We start from the raw sequence: 15551 nt of genomic DNA on the forward strand, positions 1-15551 counted from the left end.
GGTCTCTTTCAAGAGCAAATTTTCCTGGTCCCCTTGCTCAATCCCTTCTCCATAGGGGACCTGCTTCTGGGTCCCAGAGTTTGTTCCAAGGGGGGGCTATTGCCTACTCATGGGGCCCTTTCTGTAATGTCTTTGTGATGTTCTCTTGCCAGATCTCTTTTCTACCTTTCTCTTCTTAGAAGAACATCATTTGTTTAATTTCTGCAAACTCTGTGTCCCCAGAGGCCTTGAAGCAGCACCAGTGTCTCCCCTCTGCTTGGGGCAGGCTTTTTTATCCGTGTCCTTGCCCTCTGACTCCCTTCCTGTGAGAGGTATATGAAATCCCTTCTCACCTCTCTTGCTTCCGTTCCTATCTCCCCCTGCTGCTCTCTTGTTGGCCCAGACTCCAGGCTTCTTCTCCCACTTCACTGTGTAAGTTATGCTTCCCAGGGCTCAGTCTTCCCTTATGCCAAGTGTCCCCTGGTATTTGCTGTACTTGGATATAACAGCAAGCACCCTGACACACCCAGGATGACTTGATAGCAGAGGTTCTTGGATCTGCTTTTCTGAAAAGAAAGCAACTTTTGAGGGGTTAAAAACCTTTTAAAATTACATTCACTAGTTCAGGGGAAAAGTCAGCACCCTGAAAGTCAGAAAAAATACAAGCAGAGAAATTAGCATAAAGACCCACAGACAGACCCCTGATTGTCTGAATCAGAGCAATATTGCTACACACTTTTCATACACCACTGGATGGAGAGAGCCTTTATATCTGAACAGCTGGGGGCTGTGAACATACAGGTACTTAAGAGTCTTGACCAGAAAATCAAAAGGTCCTTCTCTTAAGCAAACCCCCAAAGCAAAATACCAACTCAGAGTATACATACACTTCTCAGAACCAGAAGGCATTATGACCCTCTGACTCAGTGCCTAATCAACTTAGTACCAAGAGGTGTGGAAGTCTTCTTATAAGCTAGCCTCCCCCTAAGCAAGCTCCTCCTTAGGCAAGTATCTCCCCTAAATGGCTCCACGCCCATTAATGGACAGGGAAGATCTTATTAACATTACATTGTAGTACTCACTATTTGACCTTTACTATTCCTGGCACAAGCTTCCTCTTAGTTGCATCCTTCTTCTTTCTCTCCTATTCCCAGGAAAGAGACTCCTTGAGTCAATAATAACAACAGAGCAACTTATATTTTTGTATACCTTGGAGATGGATATAGCAATTTCTTTCCATAAGCCTTGTTAAGTAGGGAATGCCAGGATCATTCCCACTTTACAAATGAAGAAACTGAGGTCGACAAAGCTTAGCATGCAAGAAGGGTAGGGGCCTGCTTGAGAAAATGGCAAAGAAGCTATCGGTCAGTGCTTCTGGAAGGAAGGGCCCCCATTAGAGCTCAGTCCTTGGCCTCCAGGCAATTCACTTTAAAAGCCTTGATTAATAGAGGGTTCATATGTCTCTAGTGCTTTACTAGATAAAGATCAGGGCAGCTAGGTGGCTCAGTGGATAGAGTTCTGGGCCCAGAGTCAGCAAGACCTGAATTTAAATACAGCCTCACACATTTATTAGCTATGTGACACTGGGCAAGACACGTATTCCTTTTTACCTCAGTTTCTTTATTGGTAAAATGATCTGGAAAAGAAAATGGAAAGACTCCAGGATCTCTGCCCAGAAAACCGCAAATAGAATCATGAAAGTCTGACATGACTGAGAAACGGCTAAACAACAAATGTATATATAGAGTCATCCTACAGAAGAAAAAAAATGTTTAAATAAATATTCAATAAAAGAAGTCAAGACATTGAAAATGTCTGAACATAAATTCCTGCTACCCTCCCTGTGGATCTTTGCCCTCTGGAAAGGAGTGTTGAGAACTGTCTTCTTCCCTCTTTTTCAGGGTCATGCGTATTGAGAGTTGTATTAGTCATGCAGAGTTGGTCTCCATCAATAAGATGTACTATTCTCTGAGTGCAGGGACTGTTTCCTTTTTATCTTTGAACTCCTAGCACCTAGAGCAATGTGTGTCCCACAGTAGGCATTTAGTAAATGTTTCTTGACCAATTGAATGCCACTGAAGATAATGTCACAGTCTCTGGTGACATCTAATGGTCAAATAAATATTGTAGCATGTTATAGCAATGTCTTCTGACAATTCAACAATGCAGAATTTAGCAACCTTTGGTGCCATCTTGTGCACAGACATAATATTGCATCGGGTTCAGTGTTTTAGGCCAGAGAGGAATATATTATACAATGAATGGCAATAACTAATGGAAGATGTAGAGGTTACTCCTTGACTTTTATCTCATCTTTTCTGACCAGGAACATGCCCTTTGGTCAGAGAAGCACAGACTAAAAATGGTCCCAAACGGGCAGCAAAGAAAGCCAATCGAGGAGATGGTAAGAGAGTGCCCAGGTGCTCTTGATGAGGTCAGGTCACTTGGCCCAAGTAAGCTCCATAATATAGTTAGGGAAAGCACTGACTGATGGGAGCTGCAGTCAGAGGAGAGGGGTGGGGTGGGGTGGGGGAGATGCCAGGAAAGGAAGAAGATGTGTGAGGCTGAGGCAGCAGGGATCCACAGAGACCAGTTACTCCACAGGACATTCTTAGCCCTTGTGTACTGAAAGAACGGGCAGATGTGACAGCTGAACAGTCAAGTGTCAGTGATGTTGAAAAGCTCCTGGAGAAAAGGAGAGACTCCCCAGGAGAGGAGAAGGCTACAGGTCATCCTGATTTTCCACAAGGGGAGAGAATAGCATCTGCCAACTCCAATTTACTGAGCATGGCTTTCACTGCCCACAAAGATGAGATGAATGTCCACAAGAATGCTCAGAAGGGGTCCATGTGGGACACTGGCAGCTGGTATTGAGAAGGTAGAACTGCCAAAAGTGTCCTCAGCATCCCTATAGCAACCCTCTCATTTTACATTTGTGGGAACTGAGGCCCAGACAGAGGAGGTGGCTCATCCAGTGTCACACTGGTACCAGAGCCCAGATTCAAACTCAGGTTCTGTTACTGCCACCTCAGCACTCTCTGACCCTCAAGGTCATCCTTGATTCTTCCTCCTTCCCCACACCCCAGTCCCAAGTCCAGTCAGTTCAAGAGTCCTTTTGATTCTACCAGCAAAACCTATCTTGCATCAGTCCTTTCATTCCCATGGCAATCACCCTGATTCAAGCTCTAGCAACATTTCATGCCTGGATTCTTCCAATTCCCTCCTAGTTGATCTCCCAGTCTCAAGTCTCTCCAGACTCCAATCCACCTTCCACCCAGGTCCCAAACTGTTCATTTCTTAGCCAGATCTGACCCCATCCTTCCCCTACTCACAAACATTCTCTGCTTCCCCATGCCCTCCAGGATTAACTGCACAATCATTGGCCTAGCAAATAAAGTTCTCCACAAGCTGGAGGCTACCTTCACATACTCTACATTTCAGTTAAACTCCCCTTTTGTCTCCTCCCCAAATCTAGCTCTTCTTCTCTGACTTCCATCCCTTGGCACACACAAAGTCCCCCAAGTCTAGAATGTCAACCTTCCTCAGCTCCAACTCTTACAATTCCTGTCTCTCTTCTATGGTGTAAGGTCATCAGGGGAAATGACTGGGGTGCATGAGGGGCTAGTGTTAATGCCACAAGTAAAGTTGTGAGAAAAAGCCAATCAACTTGCCCCTGCACTTTGAAAAGAAGGAGGCAGAAGGGTTAAATGTGAAATTCATGAGAAAAATCTGAAGCTATCTTGGAGGGGTATGATAAGGATTGGGTTGTCCTCACCCACCCCAAAAAGAGGTGATACAAATGCTGTTACTTCTGTTTTATTGCTGTTATCAATCATCAAAACAGCCGTCATTTATATAGAGCTCTTGAAGATGTCAAAGAACTGTGTAAATGCTTTCTCATTAGATCCTCACTACAATCCTCCAACTAGGTGCTATTGTAAACTCCATTTTACAAAAGAGGAAGTTGAGCCTGAGAAGGTTTCTGTTTGCCCTTGATCAGGCAGTCAGTCAACAGACATTTATCTTCAAACACTTCCCACATAGGAGTCACTGTGATAAGCACTAAGGATACAAAGAAAATGGAAAAGAGGGTCCCTGCTCTCAGGTGCTCAGATTTGACTGGGGGAGACAAGAGGCAAATTACTATGGCCATACAAAAACCTAGACATTGTATGAATTTGGAAGGGAATCACAGAGGAAAGACACTGATGGTGGAGGGTGAAAGCTGAACTGGAAAGAAGGTGAGATTTGAGCAGAGTTGAAGGAAGTCAGAAGATGCAGATGAGGAAGGAGAAAATTCCCGCTATCGTGGAAGTTCAGTGGAAAGATATGAAGTATGGAGATGGGTATATGGCAGACAGGAAGGTTTAAGGCAACTGGAAAGGTAGAAAGAGGTCAGGCTGTGAAGAGCTTTAATGGGAAACAGAATTTTTCTATTTCTTTCTGGAAGTGAAAAGCAACCTTTGGATTCTACTGAATGGAGGGGTGACATGTCCAGAATTGCACTTCAGGAACATCCCTTTGGGAGCTGGGGGGAGGATGGGTTGGAGGGGGTAACTACCTGACAAAGCAACCAAAAGACTGCTGCAACAGTTCAGGTGTGAGGTGATAAGGGCCTTCACCAGCCTGGCAGCTGGGCATGGAGAGAAAGGGAAGTACCCAAGAGATGTGAAGGGAGAATCAACAGGATGTGGCAACACATTGGACTGTGGGGAGCATTTCAGTAAGAAGTTGGGGGGCACCTGGAGGCTGCGGGCCTGGGTGACTGGGGGACTCTGGAACCCTCAATAGTAATAAAGAAATTTGGAGAGTTGGGAAGGAGGAAAAATGTGTTCTTTTCTGAATATGCTGGATTTGAGATATTGATGAGGCCTCCCTTTTGAGATGTCCAAAATGTGGTGAAATAATTCGTGACAACTGAGTAAATAGGGAAGTGGGAAATTAGTGTCTTCGAGGGAGGCATCAGTATGTAGTCTATAGTCCTCTAGCCTTCTCCTGTGCTGTCACTTGTGGTCCTTTTCCTTGCTTAGTGCACAGGTGAGCCAGCTCTGATTTCTAGACACTGGCTCTCCTGTCCCTTCAGGACATGAAAGGATGAACACTACCAGCCATCCCCTGCTTCCTGCATTGCTACAAGAGGAAGAGAGGAGAGGCAAAGATGTGACACACCTCACAGGAGTTAAAATAGCCAATGATCATTTATGCCATTTCTCTTCCAATTAGGATCCACCCAACTCTCCCCAGAGTCTCATATTGTCCCATATGTTCTGTGTCCAATTACATACAAACAAGATCTAGTGTCCATGAAATCCTCATCTGCTGGAATCAGTGGTGTGTACAGTGGTTTGGAAAGAGATCAGGATCCCTTTTGAGATGAAGGAGACATAAGGATGTTTGTCTCACTGAGGCCTGAAGCACAAAAAGAGGGGCAGGGTGGAAGGCAGGGAAGAGCAAAAGCTGCTCCCATTTGGATCTCCATCATTCAAGATGCCCCTGTTCATGCACAATTTTCCAAAAACCAAGAAGCCAACATTTCATGGACATGCTCTAAGACCAAATCAAAATGAGCCCTTGTAAGCCCTGACTGCCCCTGTGACACCACTGCTCTCAGAGGAGGACATGAAGGGTGGCACGAAGGTCTCTGCCCTCTCGACCTCACCTCATTTAAAGAGAACATACTAGATTAAGGTGGGTCCTGGTCCCCAAGTCTCCCTTTTAGAGGAGACATGCTGAAGTGCTAAACCATGTGGGAAATGAATTGAGGAAACAAGAGTTTCTGAGTAGATTTCATCACAAGGATTGATGAGTTTTAGGACATCATGAAGCTCAGGAAAGAAGTAGGTGGGAAATGATGAGGTAAATTCTCTAGAGTCATCCATCATCAAATGGAAGAAATACATTCAGAGTTAAGCCAGGCCAGGTCCAAAGGGAGTTAGCCACCTACATGAGATCCTTACTTGGCAACGGGATGCTACAGAGATAGTCTTGGTAGACCTCCAGTGAAATCCCCTCTTGCAACCTGGGGCCCTTGGTTTTCTGAGCTCCCAGAAGCAGGAGATTCCTGGTTCTCAGAATGTACAGACCTCCTTAAACACGACCAAACTCATTGGAACACCGCAGCAACACATTCAGCATATAGCTCCATTTATTGCACCCAAAGCACCGTCCAGTCTACCCAAGGGCAGATCTCCAGACAGCTCTCCTGTTCCTTGAGTTGTCCACCACAAAGGAGATATTTCCTTTTACTGATTGCTGTGCAGTAGCTGATGGTCTTGCTGTGGTCAGGCCAGTTACCAGCGACCAATTGGATGACCAATTCACCACCTCTTTGGGGAACCTCACTGTACAGAAGTATCTCTTCCAAGCTCAGTTGTTGGACATTATATACAACTTCTGTCTCTGCCCAGAAGAAAGGACCATTCCCAGGAGAATATACTGTAATGAGCAAGTTCACGAGGACTGGGAAGCTCAAATCCTCTCTATCATTTCCCACTTAGCTGCTTTCTTGGACTTCATCATCTCCAAAAACTATCATTTCATCACAAAATGAAATCAGTGGGGAAATTCCCACCTCTTCAGTACTCTCTGACCCTGGACTCCTCTCTCCCTCTAGTTGGAGAAGGTAGTAGTGGGGAGACATCTTGGAGGCCGAATTTGAAGTCAGGTCCTCCTGATTCAAGAGATGGTTCTCTATTCACTGAGTTCCTTAGTTGCCCCTAAGTTATGATTTTTTTAACAGGTCACTATGTTTGGGCTTCCACCTTTCACAGAGTTTAAGTTTTTGTGGCTTTTCTCTTATCACTGTATTTGATAGCTTTTCCTCAATTAGGACACTATAGTAACTTAGATCAGTTATTGTCTCAGGGAGAGGGGAGGGGAAAGCAAAGTTGGAGGGATAGAACTGGGAATTCAAAATGTAAAAAAAGGTTTAAAAATTTTTATATGTAATTGGAGAAAAAAATAAAATTTTTAAAAAAAAAATACTTTTAAAGTAAAACTTCAACTCCACCCACCCCCTTCACCAAAAAAAGATTGGGTTCCTTCAGGGCATTCATTGTCTTTCCTCTTTTTGTGTTGGTAGTGCTTCCCAGGGTGCCTGACACACTGTAGGTGTTTAACAAATGTTTATTAATTGAACAATTATCATTTTCTGTAACTTCATTATTCATTGTTTCTGTCACATCTAACTTGACCTCCTCCTTCTTTAGGATGTTGCTGGTTAAGGCTTCCTATGGATCTGTGTTTATTGTAAGTGTTCCCTGCACCAATGGCTATTTTTATGGTGTGATGGTTTTTTAAAGGATGTAGTAAACATTTTTGCCTTTTTACAATCATTTTCACTATATCTGTGCTTTAATGCATAGTCAGTTTTTGTAGAAGATTCATGTACTACTGAGAAATATGTCTATTTTTGCAGTCACATTTGGAAAATGCTGTAAGTCTTAGCAAGTAATTTTTCTTCGATAAAGAACCATATATAGAAATTGGACAGGAAAAAATACACATGCACTCAGTGAACAAGCATTTCTATCTTCATTTGGCCTTATTCACTCTTCATTTTTTAAAAACTTGCATGGCTTTATAATAAATCTCTTTTTTTTTTGAAATTTATTTATTTTATTTTTTTTACATATTTTATTTATTTATTTATTTAACTTTTAACATTCATTTTCACAAAATTTTGGGTTCCAAACTTTCTCCCCTTTTGTCCCCTCCCCCCACCCCAAAACACCGAGTGTTCTAATTGCCCCTATCTGCCAATCTGCCCTCTCTTCTATCATCCCTCTCTGCCCTTGTCCCCATCCTATACCCCTTTACCTGTAGTTCTTATTTCCTACTGGCAAGAACAGTACTTGACAGTTGTTCCTAAAACTTTGAGTTCCAACTTCTCTTCCTCCCTCCCTCCCCACCCCTTCCCTTTGGAAGGCAAGCAATTTCATATAGGCCAAATCTGTGTAGTTTTGCAAATGACTTCCATAATAGTAGTGTTGTGTAAGAACTAATTATATTTCCCTCCATCCTATCCTGTCCCCCATTACTTCTGTTCTCTCTTTTGATCCCGTCCCTCCCCATGAGTGTCGACCTCAAATTGCTCCCTCCTCCCCATGCCCTCCCTTCCATCATCCCCCCCCACCCTGCTTATCCCCTTACCCCCACTTTCCTGTATTGTAAGATAGGTTTTCATACCAAAATGAGTGTGCATTTTATTCCTTCCTTTAGTGGAATGTGATGAGAGTAAACTTCGTGTTTTTCTCTCACCTCCCCTCTTTATCCCTCCACTAATAAGTCTTTTGCTTGCCTCTTTTATGAGAGATAATTTGCCCCATTCCATTTCTCCCTTTCTCCTCCCATATATTTCTCTCTCACTGCTTGATTTCATTTTTTTAAAATATGAGCCCATCCTCTTCAACTCACTCTGTGCACTCTGTCTCTATGTGTGTGTGCGTGTGCATGTGTGTGTGTGTGTGTGTGTGTGTAATCCCACCCAGTACCCAGATACTGAATAGTTTCAAGAGTTACAAATATTGTCTTTCCATGTAAGAATGTAAACAGTTCAACTTTAGTAAAGTCCCTTATGACTTCTCTTTGCTATTTACCTTTTCATGCTTCTCTTCATTCTTGTGTTTGAAAGTCAAATTTTCTTTTCAGCTCTGGTCTTTTCATCAAGAATGCTTGAAAGTCCTCTATTTCATTGAAAGACCAATTTTTCCCCTGAAGTATTATACTCAGTTTTGCTGGGTAGGTGATTCTTGGTTTTAGTCCTAGTTCCTTTGACTTCTGGAATATCCTATTCCATGCCCTTTGATCCCTTAATGTAGAAGCTGCTAGATCTTGTGTTATCCTGATTGTATTTCCACAATACTTGAATTGTTTCTTTCTAGCTGCTTGCAATAGTTTCTCCTTGACCTGGGAACTCTGGAATTTGGCCACAATGTTCCTAGGAGTTTCTCCTTTTGGATCTCTTTCAGGTTGTGATCTGTGGATTCCTTGAATACTTATTTTGTCCTCTGGTTCTAGAATCTCAGGGCAGTTTTCCTTGATAATTTCTTTTTTTTTTTTTTATTATTAAATTTATTTATTTAACTTTTAACATTCATTTTCACAAAATTTTGGGTTACAAATTTTCTCCCCTTTTATCCCCTCCCCCCCCAAACACCAAGCATTCTAATTGCCCCTATGACCAATCTGCTCTCTCTTCTATCATCCCTCTCTGCCCTTGTCTCTGTCTTCTCTTTTGTCCTGTAGGGCCAGATAGCTTTCTATACCCCTTTACCTGTTTTTCTTATTTCCTAGTGGCAAGAACATTACTCGACAGTTGATCCTAACACTTTGAGTTCCAACTTCTCTTCCTCCCTCCCTCCCCACCCCTTCCCTTTGGAAGGCAAGCAATTCAATATAGGCCATATCTGTGTAGTTTTGCAAATGACTTCCATAATAGTTGTGTTGTATAGAACTAACTATATTTCCCTCCATCCTATCCTGTCCCCCATTACTTCTATTCTCTTTTGATCCTATCCCTCCCCATGAGTGTCGACCTCGAATTGCACTCTCCTCCTCATGCCCTGCCTTCTATCATCCCCCCCACCCTGCTTGTCCCCTTATCCCCCACTTTCCTGTATTGTGAGATAGGTTTTCCTACCAAAATGAGTGTGCACTTTATTCTTTTCTTTAGTGGAATGTGATGAGAGTAGACTTCATGTTTTTCTCTCACCTCCCCTCTTTATCCCTCCACTAATGAGTCTTTTGATTGCCTCTTTTATGAGAGATAATTTGCCCCATTCAATTTCTCCCTTTCTCTTCCCAATATATTTCTCTCTCACTGCTTGATTTCATTTTGTTTTAAAGATATGATCCCAACCTATTCAATTCACTCTGTGCACTCTGTCTCTATGTATGTGAGCGTGTGTGCATGTGTAATCCCACCCAGTACCCAGATACTGAAATGTTTCAAGAGTTACAAATATTGTCTTTCCATGTAGGAATGTAAACAGTTCAGCTTTAGTAAGTCCCTTATGACTTCACTTTGCTGTTCACCTTTTCATGGTTCTCTTCATTCTTGTGTTTGAAAGTCAAATTTTCTTTTCAGCTCTGGTCTTTTCATCAAGAATACTTGAAAATCCTCTATTTCATTGAAAGACCATTTTTTCCCCTGAAGTATTATAGTCAGTTTTGCTGGGTAGGTGATTCTTGGTTTTAGTCCTAGTTCCTTTGACTTCTGGAATATACTGTTCCATGCCCTTCGATCCCTTAATGTAGAGGCTGCTAGATCTTGTGTTATCCTGATTGTATTTCCACAATACTTGAATTGTTTCTTTCTAGCTGCCTGCAGTATTTTCTCCTTGACCTGGGAACTCTGGAATTTGGCCACAATGTTCCTAGGAGTTTCTCTTTTTGGATCTCTTTCAGGCGGTGTTCTGTGGATTCCTTGAATATTTATTTTGCCCTCTGGTTCTAGAATCTCAGGGCAGTTTTCCTTGATAATTTCATGAAGGATGATGTCTAGGCTCTTCTTTTGATCATGGCTTTCAGGTAGTCCCATAATTTTTAAATTGTCTCTCCTGGATCTATTTTCCAGGTCTGTTGTTTTTCCAATGAGATATTTCACATTATCTTCCATTTTTCCATTCTTCCCTCTTTGTTCTGTGATTTCTTGGTTTTGCATAAAGTCATTAGCCTCCATCTGTGCCATTCTAATTTTGGAAGAACTATTTTCTTCAGTGAGCTTTTGAATCTCCTTTTCCATTTGGCTAATTCTGCTTTTGAAAGCATTCTTCTCCTCATTGGCTTTTTGAACCTCTTTTGCCAATTGAGTTAGGCTAGTTTTTAAGGTGTTAATTTCTTCAACATTTTTTTGGGTCTCCTTTAGCAGGGAGCTGATCTGCTGTTCATGCTTTGACTTCATGTCTCTCATTTCTCTTCCCAGCTTTTCCTCCACCTCTCTAACTTGATTTTCAAAATTCTTTTTGAGCTCTTCCATGGCCTGAGCCCATTGGGTGGGCTGGGACACAGAAGCCTTGATTTCTGTGTCTTTGCCTGATGGTAAGCATTGTTCTTCCTCATCAGAAAGGAAGGGAGGAAATGCCTGTTCGCCAAGAAAGTAACCTTCTATAGTCTTATTTCTTTTCCCTTTTCTGGGCATTTTCCCAGCCAGTGACTTGACCTCTGAATATTTTCCTCACACCCACCTCACCTCCTGATCCTCCCAGCCCGTGTTTGTGGTCTGAGATTCAAATGCTGCTTCCAGCCTCAGGGCTTTTGGTGGGGGCAGGGCTGCTATTCAGTATGAGATTATGATCTGGTGCTGAGATCGGGGCAGGGCCACCTCTCAGGCTCAGTTCCCTCAGGGGGTTTATGCGCAGACCTTCCGCAATGGATTCAGGCTCCCGCCCGCTTGGGGAGCCCCTGTCTGCAGCCGCCTCTCAGCTTCTACCTCCCGGGGGGGGGGGGCCTGAATTATGGGGGCACCCCACTCCCCTCTCGACCCGCCAAAGAGACTCTCTCACCCACCCCTGTCACCTGTGGGTGGAGGGACTTGTGCGGCCGCTGGAGATCCCGTCCCTGAAGCCTGCTCGGATCTGTTTCTCTCGGTGCCACAGCCGTGGCCGCAGCAGGTCTGGGCTGGGCTTTGTGTCTGCAGCGCGACGGACCTTTTGCGAGAGGTTTGCAGATCCTTCTGTGGGTGGAGGGACCCGTGTGGCCGCTGGAGATTCCATCCCTGAAGCCTGCTTGGATCCGCTCCTTTCGGCGCCGGGCCACCGAGGCAGGGTTGGGCTCTTCTCTGGGTCTGGGACATGAGGGACCTTTTGTGAAAGGTTTTCAGGCTCTCTGGAGCAGAAATCTCCTCTGCTCCATTGTTCTGTGGCTTCTGCTGCTCCAGAATTCGCCGGGAGTTCTTTTTTTACAGATATTTTATGGGCTGTGGGTTCGGAGCTAGCATATGTGTGTCTTTCTACTCCGCCATCTTGGCTCCGCCCCCTATAATAAATCTCCTAATCTTTTTAGATGAAAATAGAAAGAGCACGATGTAATTTCTTGTCATTTAATTTGGTATAAAATAGACCTAAGGTGACTCTCTCTCTTTGGACTTTACAGTAATGAAGTTGACTTGCAGAAGCACATAGCATAAAAGAAGACTAAATAGAAGGAAGTAGGAGACAAGAAGTGAATCAAGGGAAAGACATTGTCATCAAACTGCTGACTCATGCTCCTTGACAGCTCATCAAAGCCAGCACATTCCGGGACTTCATAGTTTGCTGAAGAGAATAAAGCTCTCTGAAACGTTTAGTCAGTCTCCAATACAACAGGGGCACCACTTCCGAAGAGACTGACATTGAATGGGTTTGGAAGATGAAATACCAGGAACAGGAGTTCTAGGCTAAGCTTTTCAGGGGTTTATCTTTTCCATTTACATTAGCTTTCCTTTCAACAATTTCTGACAAATGAATGCACTCCATTCCACTGGACAAGACAAGGGGAAGGCTGAGTAGAACTGGAATATGATCCATTTTCAGGTGCACAGCAAAAAAACCCCAGACTTCAAAAACTAGAGCTGAACTGTTTCTAAGGGCAAAACTGATAGTCCACAGTCTCAAAGAGGAAAAATTCTTACATACTAGAAGGGATTGACATGAAACAGAGTGGCAAGTTATAAACTGTGTGTGTAAACTTTTAAATGGGAGGAGAGTGAGCAATCCAAATAACACCAAGTAGAAGCATTCACCAAAGGATTTAGATATGAATAGAAATTTTTCTCTCTGCCATACACATTTTCTTACAGATAAATGAGTTAACTGCTAAATTTGACTTGAAAACTTTTGTTTGTCAGGATCTGTAGTAGGAATTGTCCTCATTAGTACTGAAAGACAAAAGAGAAAATGGGTTGAGAAGGCAAACCAAAGGAAGACGTTGTCCAAAGGGCTTATTTAAAGGGTTTCTGCCACTTTCCATAGTAAGTTCTCCTTGCTTGCCTTCTCATGTTTATGTCTGGGTTCCCTTAGTGGTTATCTGCACTGGCAATGAATCATTCAGAGATTTAACTGGAGATACTACCTACATACAGGCATGCATATAGCTGCAAATAAAGCCTTGTTTTCCTTTTCCCATTGTGACTGATTGCTATTTTTTCTCCAGGTGCATTCCCTGTGATTATGAGTCCAGGCATAACATGAGCCCAAGCTAAGGCCAGGCAAAGGACCACAATATTTACCATGACCAAGGTGATCTTTAAAGAACTTTTCCCTCACTTTGAAAAAGGCCATTTCCCTGAGTATGGAATCAGATACTGCCTGGTGCTGTGCTCCTATCCACTCCAAATCTAGCTGCTCATCCTTCTCCTGTGCTACACCCTTGAGGTGTTTCTCTTCTCTTCATTAAATACTTTACATCGTTGATGACAAGAACAAAGCTATCAGAGGATCTCAAAGAAGCCCAGGTTTTCAGGCAAGTGAACATTGATAAGGAATTTGATGAAATAACCAGTAATAAAGACTGTGAAAGAAAACAGCTTAACTCCTTTACAGAGCACTATTTCTAATGTCATAAGAAACTTTGCAAAATATGGTGTCTCAATTCCTTCTTCCTCTTGTCTAGGGTCACATATTATTAGTCACTCTCTAGAGTTCTGGGCTTAGACGTCCACCTTTAAATTACATTTGAAATTAAAGTTCCTTGTTGAGGTTCCTGGAGGACATTCCCCTTGCTCATTCATTAATGTTAATTCAGTGTATTTGGTTTCTTGCCAGTTTGTACTAATAATCAGCATTCCTTCTCAGTTCAGCGCCTGTCAGCCTCCTGTTCAGATCAACATAATTATACTGGATAATGGGGCACATTTTCTCCTCATCAGCAAGGCTGCACACTCCAATCTCAGAAATACTTTGCTGTGAGATACAGTGGCTACTGGCAGGATGGGCACAGGCAAGGGTATAATGGCCACCAGGCATCAACCAATATGTAGTGGATGAAAGATTCATTTCCTAAAATACATTGACTTCCTTATTTTTGCACTTAGGGCAAGGCTGGTACAGCCTCTATGCCTCCTTCTCACCATATTGGAGGGGGGAGGACATGCCCCCTGCTGTCTGTCTGGAGGACACAAATAGAGCAGCCACCAGACACTGTCCCTTCCATTCTCTGCCCTTGCATTCCTCCTCATGTATGCCAGCAATGCCTCTGCTATGACCCTCAGGACCATGCTCCTCTCCCACATACCCTCGGATCCTTGACCCATTTCCCTTTCCCTGATATGCAGCTCAGAAGGGGCAGTGAATGGGCCCGTTGGGGCCTCATGACAGGGACTTGGCAGGACACAGATCACAGGTAGACAGTCTGTGTCTCAGGATGGGAGCATGTGAGTTCAGTTACCCAAATGCGATGCCATGTATTGCCACTCTCTCTCCTAGGTAATCCAGGCCACCCAGCCAAGAACATTGCAAAGACTGCCTGTGCCTGTCCTCCTCCTGATACAGGGAGAGGGTGGATGGGAATGTACTTTGAGAAAATTGTATGTGTCTTCATCCTTCATTGTTGAAGAAGACCACACCATCAGAGACATAATGACAAGACTTACATTTGACTTTATTTTGAGTGAGGGAGGGCTGTGCAGGTTACCAGCCTCACTTCTCCTCCAGAGCCATCTGAATCCAATGACCAGACATTCATCAGGATGACTGGAGATGACCCAGGATGAGGCAATTGGCGTTAAGTGACTTTCCCAAGGTCACACAGCTAGTGAGTGTCAAGTGTCTGAGGTGAGAATTGAACTCAGGTCCTCCTGACTCCTGCACTGGTGCTCTATCCGCTGCACCACCTAGCTACCCAATTTTGAGAAAGTTATGTAGAAGCTGAATTAGGGTCATCATTATGTTTTCTAGGAATTGTACTTTACTGTGTCCTTTCTCAGGGTGTCACTGCTTTTCTTACACCAGCAAATCTGCCACATGGGCTACACTGGTGCCAAGGGGAATGTCCCAGAATCACCTTCACATGTCCCTATCATTGTGAAAAATCCCCACCTAAACCTAAGGAGATCCCAGGAGCCAGCTGTGCTGCCTACAGGTACTCTGTCCAAGATAATCAAAGGGTCAAGATTTGTGCCAAAGCCACAGAGAACTAACCATATGCCTCATATTCCCTTCTCTGAACCCTAGGGCTGCATCTCTAAGATTTAAATGAGGTCACTTACATTATAAAGCATTTTGGAAACTTTAAAGCATGAAATAAGTCACGTAATATTTAGGGATAGGAGATGGGGTGGGAGCACATGGCAAAAAGTTGCAAAGAGTCACAATCCAGGGCAGATGTCAGAAGAAAGTTTCTCACAATAAAAGCTGCCCGAAGGTGAGATGAGCTCCTTTGAAGTGATGACGCTTGGACACTCCTTAGAGTTCTTCCAGAAGAGGCTGCATGACCACCTTTCAGGCATGTTATTGTTGGAATTCCTTTTAGGCAGAGGATTGAACTCGGTGACTTCTCATGTACCTTCCAGTTCTCACACTCTGTGACTCTTTGGTAAAGAGAGTTCTCGAACTGCCTCTGATACTTAGCACCTGTATGTCTAAGGACAATTGACA

The 15551-nt window shown here is 43.5% G+C and overlaps 1 pseudogene; it reads right to left on the reverse strand.

Annotated features, from left to right (window-relative positions):
- Nucleotides 1-13690, reverse strand: part of LOC140515806 (CCR4-NOT transcription complex subunit 7 pseudogene) — a 34689-nt pseudogene extending 20999 nt beyond the window's left edge.
- Nucleotides 13691-15551: the final 1861 nt, after the last annotated feature.

Source organism: Notamacropus eugenii, chromosome X (assembly GCF_028372415.1).
Source record: "Notamacropus eugenii isolate mMacEug1 chromosome X, mMacEug1.pri_v2, whole genome shotgun sequence".
In the NCBI taxonomy this organism is placed as follows: domain Eukaryota; kingdom Metazoa; phylum Chordata; class Mammalia; order Diprotodontia; family Macropodidae; genus Notamacropus; species Notamacropus eugenii.